The following is a 20,464-nucleotide window of genomic DNA, read 5'->3' on the forward strand; positions in this document are numbered from 1 at the left end:
TCTATTTCTCTCTGTCCTAACAACGACGACATCAATAACAACAACAACAATAACTATGACAATTAAAAAAACAAGGGCAACAAAAGGGAAAATAAATAAATATAAAAAATTTTAAAAGAAAAGCCATGTTAAGTCCTTTCACAGTGCATATACACACACACACATATATATAATCATGTTATACACATTGCATATCTTATTATTCTGTTGATTTATACCTCAGTAAATATGAATAAAATAAAACCTTGATAAGTGTATAAATAACCATATTTATGAGCAGAAATCCTCAATATTTTATTAGGTCATTGTTTTCCAATTTGATTTATATGTTCAGTAATAGTCCATTTAAAATACCAATGTGTCCTGGAGCTCCACTTCCCCAGAGACCCACACTACTAGGGAAAGAGAGAGGCAGACTGGGAGTATGGATCGACCAGTCAACGCCCATGTTCAGCGGGGAAGCAATTACAGAAGCCAGACCTTCCACCTTCTGCAACCCACAATGACCTTGAGTCCATACTCCCAGAGGGATAAAGAATAGGAAAGCTATCAGGGGAGGGGATGGGATACGGAGATCTGGTGGTGGGAAATGTGTGGAGTTGTACCCCTCCTATCCTACGGTTTTGTTAATGTCTCCTTTTTTAAATAAATAAATAAATTTTAAAAATACCAATGCTATTTTAAAACTTGAAATAATTACTATAAAACTCATCTTTAAGAATGACAGGCAAGAAAATGGCTCAGGAAGTTGCACAGTGGTTAGGGTACGTGACTTGAATCTTCAAGTAGCAATTATGCCAAACAATATAAATCTCTGGTTCCCTCTCTCCCTCACCTCTTTCACTTTGTCTTTCCTTCCCTCTGTGTTGATATCTCACTAATAAATAAAATAAAATAAAATCTTTTAAAAAATAAGAATCTCTTGAAAAATAAGAGAGGAAAATAGGCTATCTGGCAAAAATTGACTTCTTTGGGTTTTATATATTCACTCAAATACATATTAAACCATATAATAAAACTTTAAGATCAACATCACTCATACAAACATTAACATTAGGCCAAGAGACAATCCACCTGGTAGGGCAAATGCCTTGCTTGCTCTGTATGAGGCCTAGGGCTCAAACCTTCCCAGCACCACCATGGACAGAAAACAGAGAGCTACATTGATGGTAGAGTGCTGCTGTGATGTCTGTCTTCTTTATGTCTATCTGCCTCTCTCTCTCTCTCTCCCTTTCAAAATAAAGAACAAACCTCAAGCTGGGGCAGTTGTCCAATAGTATCACACATGGGGGGTCGGGCAGTAGCACAGCAGGTTAAGCGCAAGTGGCACGAAGTGCAAGCACCAGCATAAGGATCCCCACCTGCAGGGGAGTCTCTTCACAGGCGGTGAAGCAGGTCTGCAGGTGTCTATCTACCTCTACCCCTCTCTGTCTTCCCTTCCTCTCTCCATTTCTCTCTGTCCTATCCAACAATGACATCAGTAACAACAACAATAATAACTACAATGATGATAAAAAGGGGGGGCAACAAAGGGGGGGAAAATGGTTTCCAGGAGCAGTGGATTCATGGTGCAGGCACAGAACCCCAGCAATAACCCTGGAGGCAAAAAAAAAAAGTATCACACATGGATGAGGCCCTGGCTTCATTCCTTAGAACCACATAAAAAGTAGCTTATAGTCGGGTGTTATAGCACAGTGGGTTAAGCACACATGGTGCAAAGTGCAAGGACCAGTGTAAAGATCCTGGTTCAAGCCCCCGGCTCCCCACCTGCAGGGGGGGTCACTTCACAGGCGGTGAAGCAGGTCTGCAGGTTGCAGGTGTCTATCTTTCTCTCCCCCTCTCTGTCTTCCCCGCCTCTCTCCATTTTTCTCTGTCCTATCCAACAATGACGCGACATCAATAACTACAATAAAAAAACAAGGGCAACAAAAAAAAAGGGGGGGAAAGGAACTTATACAAGCTAGGAGTTGGCACAATGGATGAAGCACTGAATTCTCAAACATGTGATACAAATCCAATCCCTGGTATCACATGTTCCAGAGTGATAGCCTAGTTCTCTCTTTTCTCCTCTTTTAGCATTAATAAAAGCATTTCTTTAAAAAATAGATTTAAACCATATTACATAACCAAAATCTTTTTTTTTTTTTACTATTATTCTGACACAAGAAGCAGTAGAAGGTCAAAGCTGTGAGAATCAGCACTAACCAAGTCACTGCCCCCCCCCCCTTTTTTGCTCTTCACAGGAAAGTTTCTTAGGAGTTGTCTACACCAGTGTCTCTACTTCCCTACCTCCTACTCCAGTCCCAATCCCATTGCTCTACTGAAACAGCTCTTACCAAGTCACAGGAACCTTTAGATGGCCAAGTCCAATGGGCCTGTTCTTCATCTTGAATTTCCTGAGAACAGATGCCACAGGTCACTTACTCTTCCTTGAACATTCTCTTGGCTCCAGTGACACTGACCTTCCTGGCTCTGTTCCTTTGTACTCTGCCTCCTCTATTTAAATGTGTCAAGATAATCTCACCAGCTAGCATGACTTTAAATACACCTCTAACCTCTACAATCTAGACTCTTGTTGTGGGACTATCTACCAAACATCTCTACTTAGTTAAGAGATATAGTAAATGTTTCATGTCCAAATATAGCTTTATCCCAGCAAAACCAATTAATTTCCCCACTGAGATAACTTTTCCTTAGCTTTCACATTCTTTCCTGTTTTACTTAGTAACACTTTCTCTACTCACATGACCTAAGCAAAAATCTAGCCGCTGTTCCTGATTCCTCTCTTGCTCTGACCCTGACATCTAATTCAACAGCAAATCCAAGTGGCTTTATCTCTAAATGTCTTTGACATCCAAATGCCCCTTATCCTTCACTCTCAAAATCACCATCTCACCTAGATTACTGTTAGCAGACTCTCAGCTTCAGCTCTTCTGGTTCATTCACCATCCCACAGCCAGAAAGATTCTTTAATAACCTAAATCAGATCATCAGTCCCTCCAAAGTCTTCTCATTGCAAATAGAATACACCTTAGTTACCTATTGTTCAAAGAAACAGAAACACAGGGAGTCTGTCGGTAGTGTAGCAGGTTAAGTGCAGGTGGCACAAAGCACAAGGACTGGTGTAAGGATCCTGGTTCGAGCCCCCGGCTCCCCATCTGCAGGGAAGTTGCTTCACAGGCGGTGAAGCAGGTCTGCAGGTGTCTGTCCTTTGACCCTCCTCTCTGTCTTTTCCTCCCCTCTCTGTTTCTCTCTATTCTATCCAACAACAATGACATCAAAATAAAATAAAAAGAAGTAGAAACACAAAGAAATGGAAAGATGACCCCTATTCATGGATTAGCAGAATAATTTTTGCTAGAGTGGCCATTCTACCTAGAGCAATTTATAGATTTAATGAAATCCATACCAAAGTATCAATGACATTCCATAGGGAAGTTGAACAAATCTAAAATTTCTATGGGGTAATGAATACCCAAAGCAATTCTGAAATTTAACTTCCAAATATACTACAAAGAAAGAGTAATTAAAACAGTGTTGTTGAAACAAAAACAGACACTCAGACCAAATGGAGCACAAGAGAGAGCCCCAGAATAAATCCAGACATAGATAGGAATCTACTATTTAAAAGAGAATCCCAAACCATTCAATGAGAAAAGGAAAATCTCTTCAATAAATCATGTTGAGAATACCGGTAAACTACTTGTAGAAAAATGAGACTAGACTATCACTTAGCATCATAACCCAAAATTAACTCAAATGGACCAAAAGCCTGGATTTTAAACCTGACACCATTAAATGCATGGAAGAAACACTTCAGGACTTTAATATAAAAGATGTATTTGGAGAGTCAATATAGCACTCCTGGGGCAGAGGTTACACAAATCCCCCCCACTCCACCCAAGAAAGAGGGTAGAAGAGAGCACTGGCGATCTGGGAGATGGGGGTTGGGGGGGCAGGGAGGTGGGGCTATTCTCCCTGGTAGGCTAAAGCTGCCCTCCACCTCTCCCTGCTTCTCATTTCTTAGTTGAATGATCTTAAGATAAAAATAAATAAGCAAAATTGAATAAAACATCTGACTTCCAATACATGTATGGAAAGACACTCAACACCACTGGGAGTTGAAGAAATGACATTACTTTAAAGACGTTATGATTGGGCCCTCCTCAATCACTATGGAACAGGCCATGGCCGGTGCGCTGCTATGTTCCATTGCTGGGGAGCCAGAGACGACCCGAACTGCTCCTGCGGCTACAGACAGACTATGACCCACATAGTCAATGACTGCCACCTCTCCAGATCCAAAGGAGGTCTCGAAACTTTACATCAGGCTCAACCTGACACTGTTAACTGGCTACGGAAGAAGGGCAAACGCTAGAAGAAGAAGAACTTTAAAGACCATTTACACCTGTCACATTGATACAAGTTTTTTCTCCAGTAGAACTAAGTCCTAGCAAATGTATGGTGAAATGAGTATTTCCACATATGGTTGGGCATTTTTAAATGGTGAAAATGTTTTTTGAATGCAATTTTACAACAGGCACTAGGACATATTTTTAAATAATAATACATTAAAAAAAAATACAGGCAGAAAAGACAGGGCAAGAGGAGAGATGTGGGGGTGGGGGGAGGGACAACAGCATTCAAACTTCCTTCCATTTGGTGGGGGCTAGGCTTGAACCTGGGCTTTACAAGTGGCAAAGCAGCATACTATCCAAGTGAGTTCTTTCAGTGGTTAGGGGATAGTATTTTATTTGAAATAAAAAGTGTCCTGGAATAAAAAGGAGGGGTGCTATTTCACTGACCCTTAATGACTTTTGATGTACTAATTCCTCTCCGAGACATGAATCTCATGTCAAAAAGCAGGTGTCTGACAGAAGCAAGCGGTTTGTAAGATTGAGAACTATAGTGGTTATCTGGGCAGTGGAGATAACATAATTGTTAGGCACAGAGACTCTCATGCCTGAGGCTCCAAAGTCCTAGGTTTAGTCCCTTGCACAACCACAAGCCAGAGCTCAACAGTGCTGTAGTAGTAGTAATAATAATAACAGCATTAATAATAATAATAAAACTATAGTGGTTATCTATGGGAGGTGGAAAATTTGGTGCCAGGTATGGTGTAGAACTATACACTGTAATCTTACAATCTTATAACCTACTATTAATTACAGGTTAAAAAAAATTAAATCAGGAGTCTCAAGGAAAATACATGTGTAAGGACATTCATGGCAGTATTATTTATAGTAACAGTTGACACCATCACACAGTTTCACAACTAAGAAATAGCAAAATAAATTCTAGTACATCCATAATGCAACTGCTACAAAAAAATGTTTAAAGACTATAGTGAAACAGAATATATTTATGCTGCAGCATTAATTTTACAAATTAATCAGGTGGGAGTAAGCTACCAAAAAAGAAAAATGAATAGAAAGGAAGGGAGAGAAGCAGAACACAAATGCTTGTAAAAATTACATTGCAGGGAGTCAGGCGGTAGCAGCGAGTTAAGTGCGTGTGGCGCAAAGCCCAAGGACCAGCATGAGAATCCTGGTTCGAGCCCCCGGCTCCCCACCTGCAGGGGAGTCCTTTCACAAGTGGTGAAGCAGGTCTGCAGGTGTCTATCTTTCTCTCTCCCTCTCTGTCTTCCCCTCCTCTCTCCATTTCTCTCTGTCCTATCCAACAATGATGACATCAATAACAACAATAATAACTACAATAATAAAACAACAAGGGCAACAAAAGGGAAAATAAATAAATAAATATTTAAAAATTACATTGCCATTATGTTACATTTATATATTTATCCCTATATAGTCCTAGAAAAGGAACAGAAAGAAAATACACCAAAAAGTTTGATAGTGTTTATTTTAGGTAGCTGAAGTCATGGGTGGCTTTTTTTTTTCTTACATTTGTTAACATTTTTCTCTGTATTCTAAATTTCCTGACCTAAGATGTTTTATCTGTATTTGCTCTTTTAATTTATATAAGAGGCATTGGGCAATTGAGTTCATTTTGCTTCTCTCCATTTTCATTTAGTTCTATAAAAAAAAGTCAATACTGTAAACCATTAATCCCCCAATAAATTAAAAAAATAAAATATGACAAAGAAATTAATGCAGTGACGGGAAATGAACCCAAGGCCTCAAACATTCAAAATGACCTCGCTGACCCCATGTTTCAACTCTTTAAATGATTTATTTCTGTACTGGGGAATTAATGCTTTACAGCCAACAGTCAGTACAATAGTTTGCACGTGCATAACATCCCCCAGATTCCCCTTTAACAATACAACCCCCACTATGTCATTCATCATCCTTCATGGACCTGTATTCTCCCCACCCACCCACCCACCCCAGAGTCTTTAACTTGGGTGCAATACTCCAATTCCATTTCAGGTTCGACTTGTGTTTTCTTTTCTAATCTTGTTTTTCAACTTGGGCCTGAGACTGAGATCATCCCATAGTCATCCTTCTGTTTCTGACTTATTTCACTCAACATGATTTTTTCAAGGTCCATCCAAGATCGGCTGAAAAGATCGGTGAAGTCACCATTTTTTACAGGTGAGTAGTATTCCATTGTGTATATAGACCACAACTTGCTCAGCCACTCATCTGTTGTTGGACACCTGGGTTGCTTCCAGGTTTTGGCTATGACAAATTGTGCTGCCAAGAACATATGTGTACACAGATCTCTTTGGATGGATGTGTTGGGTTCCTTAGGATCTATCCCCAGGAGAGGAATTGCAGGGTCATAGTGTAGGTCCATTTCTAGACTTCTGACAGTTCTCCAGACTGTTCTCCACAGAGGTTGGACCAATTGACATTCCCACCAGCAGTGCAGGAGGGTTCCTTTGACCCCACGCCCTCTCCAGCATTTGCTGCTGTTACCTTTTCTGATGTATGACATTCTCACAGGAGTGAAGTGATATCTCATTGTTGTCTTGATTTGCATTTCTCTGACAATCAGAGACTTGGAGCATTATTTCATGTGTTTCTTGGCCTTTTGGATCTCTTCTGTGGTGAATATTCTGTCCAAGTCCTCCCCCCATTTTTGGATGGGGTTATTTGTTGTCTTGTTGTTGAGTCTGGCAAGCTCTTTATATATGTTGGTTATTAAACTCTTATCTGATGTATGGCATGTAAAGATCTTCTCCCATTCTGTGAGGGGTCTCTTGGTTTGGGTAGTGGTTTCTTTTGCTGTGAAGAAGCTTTTTAATTTGATGTAGTCCCATAGGTTTATACTTGCCTTAGTCTTCTTTGTAATTGGATTCGTTTCATTGAAAAGTTCTTTAAAATTTATGCGGAAAAAAGTTCTGCCAATATTTTCCTCTAAGTATCTGATAGTTTCTGGTCTAACATCCAAGTCCTTGATCCACTTGGAAGCTACTTTTGTATTTGGTGAAATACAGTGATTCAGTTTCATTCTTCTGCATGTTTCACCAATGTTTCAATTTTTTTAGAGAGAGGAGACACTACTGCTGCAGCATTCACAATGCCCTCATGTTGTCATGGGCCTTGAACCCAGGGCCTTTAGCATAAAAAAGCAATGCTCTACCAGGTAAGCTATCCCTCAGCCCTTTCACTCAATGCTTTACATTAAAAAAAAAAAAAAAAAAAGAATATATGTGGTCTGGGAGATGGCGCAGTGGATAAAGCACTGGATTCTCAACCATGAGGTCCTGAGTACAGTCCCCAGCAGCACATGTACCAGAGTGATGTCTGGTTCTTTCTCTCCTCCTATCTCTCTCATAAATAAATAAATAAATAAATAAAATAAACGAATAGAATTGGTTTTATAGAGAAGTTTTAGGTTCACAGCAAAGCAGAGTGACTAGCACAGATTTCTCACATCCCGGCACTCCACTGTTACTATCCAAACTAGAGTTGCAACACTTGTTGCAATCAGCGAACCTGCTTGGATACATCCTTAAGGCCATGGGTGGTGTTGCCTGGTTTTGACCAGTGCAAACATGTAGCTACTGCTGACTGTCGCACAAAATAGTGTCAGCTATCCTAAGAACCCATTCCTCCTAGTCAAGCCTTCCCTGGCCTTTGGCAACTACTGGTATTTTTTTTTATTGCCTCTAGAGTTTTTTTCTCTTCCTCCCCTCCCCCTTACTTTCTTTCTTTCCTTCCTCATTTTGTTTTTTTAGGAAGACAGAGAGGTAGCAAGGCAGAGAAAGAGAGATACCACAGCATCAAAGCATCCTTCAATGCAGTGGGGGTGGGGCTTGAACTTGAATCATACACATGGCAAAGCAGTGCACTATCTATATGAGTTACTTCAGTGACCTTGACCTGAGTTTTATTTGTTTGTTTATTTATTTATTACCAAAGCACTGTTCAGCTCTGGTTTATGGTGGTTCAGGGGATTGAACCTGGGACTTTGGGGCTTCAGGCATGAGAGTCTGTTTGCATAACCATTATGCTATCTATACCAGCCAGAGTTTTGCTTATTTTTCTAGAACCTTTTTTTCTAAAATGTTTTCACACAGTATGTAGTCACCTCAAATTGGTTTCTTGGCCATGTGCATAAAATTTTTCCTCATTTCTTTCTATCCCATTGTCTGGACAATCCACAGTTTATCCACTCACCTAAGAAGGACATTGTGCTTGTTTACAGTCATGGTGAATAAAGCAGTGATAAGCATCTGTGTACAGGTCAGAGACATTTTCCATGCTTCTGAGCAGATAAGGAGGAATAATTTACTGGGTCCTACAGCAAGAAGGTTTCCAGGTGGGGGTAGACAGCATAAGGGTTATGCAAAGGGATTCTCAGGTCTGAGGCTCCAAAGTCCCAGGTTCAATATCCCGAACCATCATAAACCAGAGCTGAACAGTAGTCTGTTTTTTGTTTTTTTTAAAAAAGGTTTCCTTTTGCAAGAAAGTTATGCACACCAGTCAGCAGAGAGCAAAGAGTGTGGGATTGTTGTTTTAACCAGGCTGGCTTCACAGGCGGGTAACAGAGACGACCAGAGACACACAGCTGGGCAGTGAAGCTGTATTTCTTTATTCACGAACAACGATTCATAAAACTAACCCAAACCAATCACCACACAGATCAGTCCTGCCTCCTTCTCTTCTGGCAGCTGTGGCCAGAACTCAGGAACTACATAGCATAGGGGGTGGGGAGAAAGAGAGGTGCGAAACTAGCAAGGGCCAAACCAATTCTCTCTGTGGAATTTTGCCTCGACGGGTATTTTTTTTTTTTCTGTGGGCATTACCTAGCATGGGGGTTGGGGGAGGTATGGCCTAAAGTCCCAAGGCAGCTGGCTGCAGTCAGTCTTTGAGAAACCCAGCAGCATAAAGGGAAGCTGCTGTAGAGTTGTGTACCAGTAAGTCCGATAGAAGTGCCAGTTCAAAACAGATGTCCACCAAAGAATTGCCGGGGGGAGGTGAATTGTTGCATGAGGAAGGTCAGCTGTTAGAATTCCGCTTTTCTGTAGAGAACTTGACCACTGCAATTAACTTACTATGAAACAAAACTTGTAGCAGGTTAGAAGTTTACCACAATTGATAACTCTATTACAATTGGAAGTCTTTTTTAGTATGATTTTAAGGTTGTTTAAAGTTTAAACAATAAAATGTGGAAAGGTGAACAGAGAACCATGGGAAAAAAAACAAAAACCTAAGGCATGAGGATCATTAGCATAGCCATTGTGCAATCTACCATTTCTAATTGAGAAGGATTCGAGAGTTTTACATATCAACAAGTCTTTTTAACCTTTTGTTACACCCATTGAAGATGGAGACACACCCTAGGTGTGCACAGGTTTTTTTTTTTTAGACTAACTTAGTTAAAATATATTGATTTTTTTTTTTTACCTCAGACTTTAAATGTAAGTTAATTTTACCTTTATGAGAACTATGTTAAAAACCTTTTTCATTTAACTCTGTCTGGTAAGAATATAGCCTTAAAGTTATATTTTTAACCTTAAAGTTAATGTTACCAAACTTTAAACACACACATAAACATGGTCTTTAATACACAAGGAGAGAAACCTTTGTTACGAAGACGTGTCATTTTAAACACGAATCTAGATTTGTACTGTCTTAGCCGTTCATGGAGTGCGTTGTCCAGCAGTGGTTTCTTGGGCAGCTTCACTTCTAGGAATTGCAGGTTGCGATCTCTGCAGGGATCTCTGTGTATTCTAGCTTTTCTGACTTCAGAGCAGAGTTGGAGATCTCGGCCAGGGGTCCCAGTTTCGGCAGGGAGCCCGCGGTCTCCGGGTGGTCCAGGATCTGTCCAGACTTCATAGCAGGAGGGCGGGCGGGCTGGCCGTGCAGAAGGTGCTGGTCGAGGTGCCCTGGGGTGGCGGCCAGCATGGGCTGCAGCCCTGACTGCCATGTCTGCTGCCCTGCTCTCGGTGGCCGAGCAGTGTGGAGGGAGCCCATGCCCAATGCCCCACGCCATGCGGTGGAAAGCCGGCTCATGCGGGCTGGCGTTGGGCTCTTGCGGGCTGGCATTGGGCGGAAACCACAGAGTGGTCCAGAGATAAATGTTCCAGAAACAGCAAAACAGTCTCATGAAGAAAAGGCAGAGGCCTTTGGAGATCTCTTCACAAGCAGAAGAGAAGGCCATAGTGCATAGGTAGCCAAATTGTCTTCACTTATCTGAGAGTTGCGCAGGTCCGGTCCCACATTGTAGGTGCCATATGCTGTTTTAACCGGGCTGGCTTCACGGGCAGGTAACAGAGACGACCAGAGACACACGGCTGGGCAGTGATGCTGTATTTCTTTATTCACAAACAATGATTCATAAAACTAACCCAAACCAATCACCACACAGATCAGTCCTGCCTCCTTCTCTTCTGGCAGCTGTGGCCAGAACTCAGGAACTACATAGCATAGGGGGCAGGGAGAAAGAGAGGTGCCAAACTAGCAAGGGCCAAACCAATTCTCCTGGCGGGGGGGGGGAGGGGATGAAACCAAACCAATGTGAAGCATAGCAACATGGGATGAGTGTAGGATGAGTGTGGGATGCTCTGGCCCTCGAAAAGGGGAAGAGAGAGAGGGATAAAGAGAAGTACCTGTAGACCTGCTTCAGCACTTGAGAAACATCCTCCCTCTAGGTGGGGGTTGGGGGCTTGAACTTGGGTCCTTGTGCACAATAATGTGTGCACTTTACCTAGTGCACCACCACCTGGTCCCATAGATGATGTGCTTTGGACAGTGCCTGGCTCACAAAAATGCCGTCAAAGTACTTGCTACAATCATCACCATGGTGCTATCTCTGGTTCCAGGAGTGACAGTTCAAGCCCCTCAGGTAGAAGTAGAAGCAAAGATGTGGGGTGGTGGTGAACAGTTCTTGGTGCAGGGAGGTATACAGTAGTGAGGTGAAGGCAGGAAGTGCTGAAGGAGATTAGGACGGGGTGGGGGGTGGGGTTCTCCCAGAGGAAGGCTCCATAGTGCCCTCAAGCTGGCAGGTGGAGGGATGAGGCCTTGGCTGGTGGGAGCTGCAGTGCCATCTGCAGGCTTGAGCTCTGCGAGTTTTATAGGACATTGAAGGCCCCAGGGACAAATGCCCTGGTTCTCATGTCCCCGTGGCAGAGCCCGTGCCCTGATTAGCCACAGGCCCACCTCTCCTGCCTCTGCCTCCACAGACGCCTCCTCCAGACCACCCAGACACAGGATCAAGGCAGATGGATGGGGCAGATCCTGCTGGGGGTTTCCCTCGCAGCCCCTCCTCCCACATAAAAGCATCCTGAAGGTTCCTCAGAAATGTCTCCATAACCCAGCCACTTCCCACCACAGGAGAGTGGGGCCCCTCTGCCCATGAATTTGTCCTTCCTCCATGGTGACTTCATCCCTCAGATGTTGGGGGGAGGGGAAGAGAGGAGCAACTGAGGGGCTGGGGGAAGGTAACCACAAGATACAACAGTGGTTGGGACCCACATGAAGGTGAGGGGGCACCCCCTCTTCTCCCTCTACCCCAGCCCCCAGGATCCTGCAGCCTACAGTTCACAGCAGCTCTGCTGCCACACTCAGCCTCCCACCCCCTACTTCCTGAGAGCACATGAATTCCTCAGGTAAGTGGCAGGACTGCCAAGTGGCAAATTTGAGGTCACCTAGAGAGGGTGGGGAGAGCTGGGTGGTGGCACAACTGGTAGAGTGAGCATGTTACCAGCCACAGGGTTCATGCTTCCTACCTATAGGCACAAAGCTTCACAAGTGGTGAAGCAGGGCTGCAGATGTTTCTTTTTTTTCCCCTGTTTTTAAAATTTTTATTTTATTTTAGTGAGACAGATATAGTTGGGGTAGAGAGAGACAGAGAGAGATTGAAAGAGAGAGACTGAGAGGGAGAGAGAGAGAGAGAGAGAAGAGAGAGAGAGAGAACAGAGCACTCTCAGCTCTGGCTTATGGTGGTGCTGTTGACCTGGCACCTCAGAGCCTCAGGCATGAAAGTCTTTTTGCAGAGTTATTATACTGTCTCTTTAACTCTTCCTCTCCCTTTTAAATTTATTTATTTTAATGAGAGAAATGAGGAAGAATGAGACAAAGATATAAAGAAACAGATACCAGAGCACTGCTCAGCTCTGGTTTATGGTGGTCCTGGGGATTGAGCCTGGAACCTCAGAGCCTCAAGCATGAACGTCTTTTGCAGAACCACTATGCTATCTCCCCAGCTCCAGGTGTCTCTCTTTCTCTCTTCCTCTGTGTCTGCTATTCCCCTCTGTTTTTTTCCCCTGTATCTATCAAATAGACAAATGCATAAATAAATAAAAGAGGAGGCAGAGAGGCTGTGGCTGAGGGTCAGGGAGGATGTCATCTCTGAGCCTGAGGCTGCATAGGGAAGAAGCCAGAAAGCTTCCTGATGCCTTCAGGTCTGCTCTTGAACCCTCACATGCTGTGGGCAGGCTGGAGAGCAGGCTGTGGGGACAAGCAGCTTGCATTGTCCCTATATCAGCATTTTGTGTCCCACCCCCATGATAAGCTGATAGTCCCAGGTCCCACCAAGTTGCCCATAGACTGAGGCTGGAAAAACTCTGTGAAAACTTTCTAGAGGGGATACCCAGGAGGTGGCACAGTGTATAAAGCACTGGACTTTCAAACTTGAGGTCCTGAGTTCAATCCCTAACATCACATGTATTACAATGATGTTCTGGTTCACTTTCATTAATAGATAATATACTTTCTTCTTTCTTTTTTTTTTTTGAGAAAAAGTTCCAAACCAGTGATGGCTTTTATTGCATCTTTTAAGAGACCACACATCATCCCATTATTTTGCTGCTTATGTGGTTGGACACCATAGAGATTATTCATCAGCCTGCTGAACTGTTCCTTTTTCAGAAACATAGATACCATCCCAAAATTTCCGGATATCTTTGTTTTTAACAATTGTAGCTTGCTGAATCAATGCAGTTGAATTTGATACAAGTTCGATGTCATTTCCTTCAAGAATTAATTCATCTTTCTGGGCTTGCAATACTGAGCATGCACACCTGACCTCATTCGAACCCTGTGTATGTATTTTTCTCTCAAGATGTTTCTGATTTCAACAAGAGACCCATTCTCCTGAATAACAACGTTGATAGGGAAGTGAGCATACACGGACCTCATTTTGTATCGGAAGTCCAGTGTAACACCCTTGATCATGTTCTGTACATGGCTGCAGATAGTGTGAACAGTAGTCAGTTCCTTTCTATTTCCCCACCATTTGTCAACTCAGAGCTGCTTCTTTTTCTTTCCGAGGAGACTGAGCTCCACGTTGATGTGGTTGAAGTCCCTCTGCAGGGTGCCTCTGGGGCCCTTCACGGTGACCGTGTGGCCCTTCAGAGAGATGTCGACATTCTCCGGAATGTCGACGGTCTGGTTGCTGAGAATGGTCTCCATTCTCACAGTAGATGTGGCAAAGAACTACTTTCTTCTTTCTATATTATTTGATAGGACAGACAGAAATTGAGAGGGGAGTAAAAGATAGAGGGGGAGAGAGAGACATAGACACCTGCTGTCCTGCTTCACTGCTCATGAAGCTTCCCCGTTGCAGGTGAGGACTGTGGGCTCAATCCCAGATTCTTGCACATGATAATAATGTATATGAAGACGTTGGTTCAGCCCTGCTGCCACATGGGAGTATAAGTATACAGCACGGGGGGGGGGGGCTCCATGAACAATGGAACAGTGCTGTGGTGTTCTCCTTCTCTGTCTCTCTGAAATTTTAAATGAAAAGAAACAAATCAGCCTATGAGCAGTAAAATAGTACATGCTTAAGACGCAGCATCACTAGAAACCAAAAAACACTTGCCAGAAAGAAAGGTATGGGAGAAGTATCAAATCAAAAGTACAATAGCTAGGACTGTTGGGGCAGACAATTCCAAACACTTCTTGTGTTCTGTTTTGTTGACCAGACAGAGAAAAATTGAGAGGGGAAAGAGAAGATAGAGAGGGAGGGAGAAAGTGAGACATCTGTAGCACTGCTTCACCACTCATGAAGCTTTCCCCCTGTGGGGGGGGGCAGAGGGATTGAACCAGGGTCCTTTCACATGGTAACATGTGCTCAACCAGGCGCAACACTGCCCACCCCACACACTTCCTGTTTCACAAGGTAAAGAAATCATTCAGCCCTAACTTGGATCCAGTGTCTCTGGGCAAGGCTGGGGAGAAAGCTGTCCTCCTCTCCAGAGTCACCACTGATAGAGCAATGAAGTCACATCTGCCAGACTGAGGACAGGAAAGGCTTGGAGGGGTGGGACCTCCAGGAGATTTGGGCCCTTACAAGCTTAGTGGGTGATAAGGGAGTCCAGGGGAGACCACTAAGGAGGGTAGCAGGAATAGCCAGCCTCACCCTGGATCCCCTGGCAACCTCCACCCGAAGCCCAGGGCTGACCAGGAAGGAGGGTAGGTAATGTCATAACACAGCAGCTCAAATAATACAGAATGGGGAAAGGTGGACTTTCTAGTTGTTGCTTTTCCCTTTCATTTTTTTATTTCTTATTTTTTATATATTTATTTATTTTCCCTTTTGTTGCCCTTGTTGTTTTTCATTGTTGTTGTAGTTATTATTGTTACTGATGTCATCATTGTTAGATAGGACAGAGAGAAATGGAGAGAGGAGGGGAAGACAGAGATGGGGAGAGAAAGACACTTGCAGACCTGCTTCACCACCTGTGAAGGGATCCCTGTGCAGGTGGGAAGCCAGGGGCTCGAACCAGGATCCTTACACTGGTCCTTGTGCTCTGTGCCACGTGTGCTTAGGCTGCTGTGCTACAGCCTGACTTTCTTCTTCTCCTTCTCCTCCTCCTCCTCCTCCTCCTCCTCCTTCTCCTTCTCCTCCTCCTCCTCCTCCTCCTCCTCCTCCTTCTTCTTTTTACATACAGAGAGAAACTTAGATTGAAGGGAGAGAGAAAGAGAGACACCTACAGCAATGCTTCACCACATGTGAAGCTTTCTTTCTGTAAGTGGGGACCAGGGGCTTGACCCTAGGTCTTTGAGCACTGTAACATGTAAATGTGCCTTGTATCTGGTGCATCACCACTTGGACCCTTTCCTTTTTTTTTTTTTTCCCCTCCCTTGTTATTTGGAGAAGACTCCAGGAGTCATCAGAATTATTGTCACAGGGAGGGTTGCTTTAGAAGCAAAATCTCAGATCTTGCAGATAGGGTGGTGGTACAATGGATAGGGTACCGGACTTTGGAATGTCCTAAATTCCATCCCCAGCACTCCTACTGCAGGGATGCTGTTCTGGACCCTCTCTCCTGCTCATCTGCATGTCAAATAAGTAAGGAGATATTTTTAAATTATTTATTTATTTATTTATTTATAATTGGATAGAAACAGAGGGTAGCTAGAGAAGGAAAGAGAAGGGGCCACTGGTGGTACAGCTGGCTAAGCACACACATTACTGTGCACAAGGACCCAGGTTTAAGCCTCTGGCCCCCACCTGCAGGGGGAAAGCTTCATGAGTATTGAAGCAGGGCTTCAGGTATCTCTCTTTTTCTTTCTCTCTATCTCCCCCACATCTCTCAATTTCTCTTTGTCTATATCCAATAAGAAATAAATGAATAGGGGCTGGATGGTGGCGCACCTGGTTGAGCGCACATGTTACAATGTGCAAGGACCCGGGTTCTAGTCCCCGGTCCCCACCTGCAGGGGGAAAACTTCACAAGTGGTGAAGGAGTGTTGCAGGTGTCTCTCTGTCTCTCTTCCTCTTATCTCATCCTTCCCTTTCTATTTCTAGCTGTCTCTATCCAATAAACAAATAAAGATAATGAAAAAACATTAATGAATGAATAAATAAATTAGAAAAAAAATAAAAAGAAGAAAAAAAGCTAGAAGAGAGAGAGAAGAAAAGAGACAGACAGAGACACCTGCAGCCCTGCTTCACCCCTCGTGAATCTTTCCCCCTGAAGGTGGGGATCAGAGGCTTGAATCTGGGTCCTTGTGCACTGTAATGTGTGCACTTAATCGGGTGCATCACCACCTGGCCTCAGCAAGTAGATCTTTAAATAAAGGATCTCAGGAGCTGGGGAGAACTTGCTTGGAGAGTGCTCCTGCTTTGCTGTGCACACTGGAGGGATCTTTGGTGCTGTGGGCTTTTTCTTTCTCTCTCCTGTTTCTTTTTACCTGAAAATGTGGGGGTAGGTATGGTATTTATACTCCATGGCAAACTATATTGCAAAAAAAAGAGAGAGATGATATTGTGTCCTTAGGGACAAAAGGGATGGGACTGGAGGTGATTATGCTTAGCAAAATAAGAGATGAAAGACAACTATAGATGTTTTCACTCATGTGGAACCTAGAGAACTGATACAAAAAAAAAAGGTCCGGGTAGTGGTGCACCTGATTGAGAGCACATGTTACAATGTGCAGGGACTTTGGTTTGATCCCCCAGTCCCCACCTGCAGGGGGGGAAACTTGGCAAGTGCTGAAGCAGGGCTGCAGGTGTGTCTCTCTCTCCCTATTTCCCCTTTCCCTCTGGATTTCTGGCTGTCTCTATACAATAAATAAATAAAGGTTAAAAACAAACAAACAACAGATTGAATGTCTCAAACTTTCAATTTTATTAATTTTTTTGGTCTTGAACTTTTAAAAAATATTTATTTATTTTCCCTTTTGTCGCCCTTGATTTTTTATTGTTGTTATAGTTATTATTTTTTAAAATACTTGTTTATTTATTGATTCCCTTTCTGTTGCCCTTGTTTTTTATTGTTACAGTTATTATTGTTGTTATTGATGTCATCGTTGTTGGATAGGACAGAGAGAAATGGAGAGAGGAGGGGAAGACAGAGAGGGGGAGAGAAAGATAGACACCTGCAGACCTGCTTCACTGCCTGTGAGGTGACCCCCCTGTAGGTGGGGAGCCGGGGACTCTAACCTGGATCCTTGCGTTTTTAGCCACATGTGCTTAACCCGCTGTGCCACTGCCCAACTTCTGGCAGAAGGGAAAGGCAAGAGACTGGATCTTCCTCTGGAGCTGCCAGAGGAAATATAAACTGGAACAGTCATTTGACTTAAACTTTAAAAATTGCTATATTATGAGAGAGAGAGAGAGAGAGAGAGAGGTGCTACACAAAGCACTGCTCCACCACTGAGGTCTCCTTGTTACTCACATGAGGTTGAACTCGGGACCTCAAACATGCAACGCATGTTACAGCAGGTGCTGTACCTCTGGGCCACCCACATCCCGGAGGACCCATTTTAGACTTCTGATCTCCTAAGTAGTAAGATAATAAGTTGGTGTTGGTGGTCCGGGAGGTGGCTCAGTGGCTAAGGTACTAGCTAGACTCTTAAGCATGAGCTCCTCAGTTCAATCCCCAGTAGCACATGTACCAGAGTGATGTCTGGTTCTCTCTTTCTCCCTCTCTCTCTCTTTTCTGTCTTTCTCATTAACAAATAAATAAAATCTTTAAAAAAATAAGTTAGTGTTGCTATATTGGTACCAGATTGTTACAGCAGCAACATTAAGTAATATACTGGGCTTTGAAAAAGTGGCCCTGGGGCCACTGATGCTTAGCCGTGGTGCTGGAGGGAGGTGGACAGAGCTGGTCCTTCATCCTTCTTTCTTCTCCCTTCACCACATCCTCCTCCTCCTCTGCCTTCTCCTTTTCTGCTTTCTCCTCTTCCTCTTCTTCCTCCCCTTCCTTCTCCACCTTTTCGCTTCCTCCTCCTCCTCCTCCAAGTGAGTTATCACCTGTGATTCTTGCCTGCATAATTCCACCATTCCTGGCTGTTTTTATTTTTGGCCAGACAGTGAGGAACAGAAAGGAAGAGAGAGACAAAGAAAAAAAGGAGAGATACTACAGGACTACTCCAAAGGTCTCAGGTGTGGTTGTTCCCATATGGTTGCCAGCGGCTCCAAATCCAGGTCCTCACACATGCGTAGTAAACTGTCTGCTCTACCAGCAGGCAGCTGGGGTGCAGAAGGCCTGGGCAGGTGGACGTGGTCTGCAGGGTGGGGGCGGGGCATGCTTCACCAGTGACGTCACCCTTGGCCAGCTGTGCTGCCGGGGTGTCCGGATGCCTGTCGGCCTGAGGTTCCACGCCTCACTGGACCAGAAAGGGATCCCTGCACAGCCAAGCCCCGGGCAAGACAAGGGTGTGGCAGAGAGGGCCTGGTGCCAGTCCCCAGTGCACCATCAACACAAGGGCCTCCAGAGTAGAGGGAGGATGTCTGTGGGGGCTGGTGAGGTGCCCTGGTCCCAAAGCCCATGCCAGCTCAGCCCCCTCCAACCTCAAAGGAGGTTAGGGAGCTGGCGTCACCAGGTCATGGATGAAGAGCTGGGTGCCATCAAGTAGGTGACTTTGCCCTTTGGGTCTGTTTGCCCCTCTGTGAATGAGGGTGTGAGAGTCTCCATTCCAGCCTTTGCACTAAGTGCCAGGGTGCCTGTAAGCAGGTGCCCAGTGGAAAGTAAACAGTGAGAGGCAGCTGGGCCTTGTGGCAGTGTGGTGTGTACACTTGGTCACCCACACACAGAACATGGAATTTGTCTCCCCAGCTCAACTTGCAGTTCTTCCAGGGAGCACATGTCCTGTTCTTTTTATTTTATTTTATTATTAAAATATTTACATATATATTATTTATTTTCCCTTTTGTTGCCCTTTTGTTTTATTGTTGTAGTAGTTATTGTTGTTGTTGTTGATGATATTGTTGGATAGGACAAAGAGAGATGGAGAGTGGAGGGGAAGATAGAGAGGGGGAGAGAAAGATAGACACCCGCAGACCTGCTTCAACACTTGTGAAGCGACTCCCCTGCAGGTAGGAAGCCAGGGGCTCAAACTGGGATCCTTCTTCTGGTCCTTGTGCTTCACGCTATGTGTGCTTAACCCACTGTGCTACTGCCTGGCCCCCTACTAAAATATTTTAAAAATTTATTTATTATTGGATGGAGACAGAGAAATTGAGAGAGAAGGAGGAGTTAGAGAGGGATAGAGACAGAGAGACACCTGCAGACCTGCTTCACCACTTCTTCTTTTTTTTTTTTTTTAGAGAAATTGTTTCTTTTTTTAAAATTTATTTCTTTATTGGGGAATTAATGTTTTATATTCAACAGTAAATACAATAGTTTGTACATGCATAACATTCCCCAGTTTCCCATTTCCCATTCCCCAGTTTCCCATTCCCCAGTTTCCCATTCCCCAGTTTCCCATTTAGAGAAATTGTTTCTTTTTTTTAAAATTTATTTCTTTATTGGGGAATTAATGTTTTACATTCAACAGTAAATACAATAGTTTGTACATGCATAACATTCCCCAGTTTTCCCATGTTTGTACATGCATAACATTCCCCAGTTTCCCAATACAACCCCCACTATGTCATTTATCATCCTTCATGGACCTGTATTCTCCCCACCCACCCACCCACCCCAGAGTCTTTTACTTGGGTGCAATACGCCAATTCCATTTCAGGTTCTACTTGTGTTTTCTTTTCTGATCTTGTTTTTCAACTTCGGCCTGAGAGTGAGATCATCCCATAGTCATCCTTCTGTTTCTGACTTATTTCACTAAACATAATTTTTTCAAGGTCCATCCAAGATCGGCTGAAAATGGTGAAGTCACCATTTTTTACAGCTGAGTAGTATTCCATTGTGTATATATACCACAACTTGCTCAGCCACTCATCTGTTGTTGGACACCTGGGTTGCTTCCAGGTTTTGGCTATGACAAATTGTGCTGCCAAGAACATATGTGTACACAGATCTTTTTGGGTGGATGTGTTGGGTTCTTTAGGATATATCCCCAGGAGGGGAATTGCAGGGTCATAGGGTAGGTCCATTTCTAGCCTGCTGACAGTTCTCCAGACTGTTCTCCACAGAGGTTGGACCAATTGACATTCCCACCAGCAGTGCAGGAGGGTTCCTTTGACCCCACACCCTCTCCAGCATTTGCTGCTGTTACCTTTTCTGATGTATGACATTCTCACAGGAGTGAAGTGATATCTCATTGTTGTCTTGATTTGCATTTCTCTGACAATCAGAGACTTGGAGCATTATTTCATGTGTTTCTTGGCCTTTTGGATCTCTTCTGTG

At 43.7% G+C, this 20,464-nt stretch overlaps 1 pseudogene; it reads right to left on the bottom strand.

The window, feature by feature from the left end:
• Positions 1-13,021: 13,021 nt before the first annotated feature.
• Positions 13,022-13,850, bottom strand: LOC103116413 (large ribosomal subunit protein uL6-like; annotated as a pseudogene).
• Between the last annotated feature and the right edge of the window lie 6,614 nt (positions 13,851-20,464).

Source organism: Erinaceus europaeus, chromosome 8 (genome assembly GCF_950295315.1).
Source record: "Erinaceus europaeus chromosome 8, mEriEur2.1, whole genome shotgun sequence".
Taxonomy (NCBI): Eukaryota; Metazoa; Chordata; class Mammalia; order Eulipotyphla; family Erinaceidae; genus Erinaceus; species Erinaceus europaeus.